We start from the raw sequence: 3,667 nt of genomic DNA, 5'->3' as shown, positions 1-3,667 counted from the left end.
TTGTTAATTAGTTTTTTCATAGTTATTCTCTTGTTGTTTTTTTGGGGGGCAACTGTTTTGATCACATTCATCATGACTATCCATTCTATGCTTAAATTTACTGTGAAGCTTTGATAACAACAATTACGTAAGAAAATTACCAACTTACTAATTAAATTCAAACTAAGATCAAAACAATATACAACATACTACCAAGATGGATTAGCTAATAAAATATAAAAACAAAACTGATAGCTTTCAATGGAGCAAATTCTACTTGATACACCAAAATCTTTAAAAAAACCTTTCAACAATAACTAGTCCAAAACTATAACCATCAAAGTACTGATCTGCTTGGCAATATCCTATCTCATGCAAAGCACTAACTTTGACACCGTAGAAATTTCAAAGTACAGATAGGGATCCGACCGCGCGAATCCCTGTGTCTTTTTTTTTTGGTGTTTGGATTTTTTGGATTCAGATTGTCGTCAAAACTGTAGCACGTGAAAAGAGGGATGAGAGTTGTTGTCAAACCTTACTCTCTTCTTATTTTTTTTATTTTTTTATTTTTTTCTTCACGTTACGAGCTTCGGGCTCCGGAACTTTTTTGTCTATTTTCTTTGCATCGTGGGAGTGCTGCGATGCAACACTTCTTATTCCATTACTGTTCCTCATGTACGATGGTGTTTCAAAGAATGGCGCCGTGCAATGCTGTGTCGTTTTCCCTTCGTGCTATAGAGCAACAAGGGTGTCATTCTTCATACAGTTCAATGACCGTGTATCGCGGTATTTCTAATTTTTTCCATGTGGCCACTGTATGGTGGCCAAGGCAAGCGACTAAGCAACGAGTTTATCTACATCCCTTCTTTGCTATTATCAAGCATTGAGAGATCAGCTACTACGTGGAATTGAGCTGATCGGAGGTGACCCAATCTAAAGATTGTCTCCAGCGAGAAGCAAGTTGGTATTTAAACGCAGCAAGAAAGTATCATCGGCTGAAGTGTGTAAAGCTTGAGCAACGTCTAGTGTCGATGACTGCATCAACGTGTGCGATCTGGACCTGCTACAAAGGTGTTGTTGAAGTGGGTGGCAAGATTCGTTGGTGACGGTTGAAGATGTCTAAACAAAGGATCTCTCATACAGTATGCAAAGAATGACCAGGCAGTGGATTCACTAGTATTTGTTGTGTGTTTCGCTGCTAATCTGGTGAGGTGACTGTATTCATTGCGACTAGACTTGTTGCACCACTGCACAAAGACTCAATCTTCACAGTTCTTCCTCGACAACAATTTTAACATCTTTCAATCTGTCTTACAACAACCTCATCGGAATGAATCCTCTATTACTCATCTCTTTGACTTAATTGAATAGATTAAACTTCTTTTTTAATAATCTAAGTATGAAAAGCTGTCCACAAATTTGTGGGGTGCTTGAACCTTTTTTCATTTGGAGGGAATTCTCTATTTTGTGGAATAGTCATCAGCATTGCAGTAGAAGCCACCGTGGCCTTTTGCCCTTGTGTTTTTTGAGCACATCAGGTTCTTCCATAAGCACAAATTTAATAAAAATATATATAATCTATGTCACTTGGTTGGTTCTATGACGTTGAATCGAACCCCAATGCATGGGCTACTGAAAAGTTGCAAGCAGCATCTATTTCAATGATTATATTTGAGAAGCCCTTGCTCAACCTTCCAATGACTGATCTCTCACAAGCCACAAACAGCTCATTGCAGATCTATGGGCTTAATCATAGGAGTACCATTGAGACACATTACATGCATACTTAGCTGTAAGATGAGTAATATCAAAGGAATTTTTGTCCAATTTACATTAATCTTATCATAAGCATTCGGATTGGAGAGTTCCTTATTGAACTGTTTTAAGGGTGAAGAAGGAACCACAGAACCAAGCGCCATCACCCAGCAGCTATCGGAAAGAAGAAAGCCAATTTATTCCTTGCAGAGATTTTAGGTGGTGGGTATTGCAAACAAGGAAGCCAGTCGGTGGATTCTTCTAACAACAGGATCAAGCAATAGCGGCAAATTGGAGGTCGTCCACAGGGCGACCAACAGCAAGCTCTTCTTGCTTGGTGAGGTTCTCGAAGCGGACTGCTCATCTAAGCCAATTAGAGTAGATTGCATGAAGGTAGATTAGGTTGGAATTAAGTTTAAATTGGAAGTATTTCTATTGGATGAACAATTGAAGTTGAATGAAAAAATTAAATTGGATGAAAATAGCATAGATGAATTCTCATACTTAGATAAATTATTACACTTAGATGAATAGTCATTCAAGTATGAATTTTGTTGATGGATGAACACTAATTCAAAATAAATAATAAATAATAAAAAATTATAAAAGTAAAATAAATAAACTAAAAAATTAAATTAAGAATTAAAAAAAAGAGTTCTTTGGATATGCATGTTGTGAGTAGATTGCTATTGTAAGTGTGAATTAATTGATGAGGTTTTTATTTAAGTATTTGTATGTTTAAGAAAAATTAAAGAGTGAGTTGATTGAAATTTAATTAATAACTATAATTTCTAAAATTCTATATAGTCAATTCATTTGTTGTAAACTAGAATAAACTTCCAACTAATGGAGGTTTATTTAAGTTCACAATGGAATGAGGGTTTGAAAAATACAAATATGTTTACAAATTTGAGGGTTTCTTGATTTTTGTAGTGTGTATACAAGAGAAATTTGAACAAAGTGTTGGTATGTTGGTTGTAAATATGTATGCAAATTTTGAGGTCAATTAAATAGGTAAATTGAAGTATATGAGGGTTTTTGTAGGTTAAGGTCTTAGAAATTGGAGTTTGAAGGTTAGTGAGTATTTCTAACTTTTTCAGCAATTTGTCAATTGGATTGAAGTGATTTTTTTTGTATGGATACTAGACTTGATTTCCAACATTTGAATGAAATTTGAGAGCAATTCAATAGTTTAAGAAAGAGATATTGGTATTAGAAGGTTGATATTAAGTTAGAATAGGAAGTTGCTCAATATTGAATTGGATTATCTTGTATTTCTCTCAAATAATAAGTACAATCAATTTCATCTTTCTTGTATTTGTTTTTGACTAAATTATGAAAAAGTGTACAAATTTTGAATTGATATCAATGGTTTGATCATTAATTGTTGAGATTTCAATTTGCTATAGGATTTGTTAGGAATTTGTTTAAGATTTAGAATTTGATTGGATTTTACTTAAAATTTTGTTTAAGATTTGTCTAAGATTTAAGATTCATTAGGATTTTATTAAGGTTTGACCTAAGATTTGGCTAAGATCAATTAGGATTTCAACTAGAGTCTATCTTAAGATTTGATTAAAGTTTAATTAGGATTTTAATTAGGATTTGAATTAAGATTTAGTTAAAAATTATTAAGATTTTAATTAAGATTAAATTTTTATTTAATTAGGATTTATTTAATATTTTTTATTAGTATTTTAAAAATATTCTTTATTGTTTCTTTGTAAATTTATATTTCTAGTATTTCTATAAGATTATTTTTGTTTCTTGAAAGGTTTATTTTTATATTTCTTTAAGATTTTTTGTTTTCTTTTTTCTTTTTTGAGATTAGTTTAAGACTTCTTTGTGTGTCCTTTATAAATTCTTTTAAATTTATATTAGATTGATTAAAATTTGATTAAGTTTATTTGAGATTCTATTAGACTTTGTATGA

This window comes from Physcomitrium patens, chromosome 13 (assembly GCF_059467195.1).
Source record: "Physcomitrium patens ecotype Gransden chromosome 13, ASM5946719v1, whole genome shotgun sequence".
NCBI lineage: Eukaryota > Viridiplantae > Streptophyta > Bryopsida > Funariales > Funariaceae > Physcomitrium > Physcomitrium patens.
The sequence above is the reverse complement of the archived record's forward strand: the minus strand, read 5'-3'. Positions refer to the sequence as shown.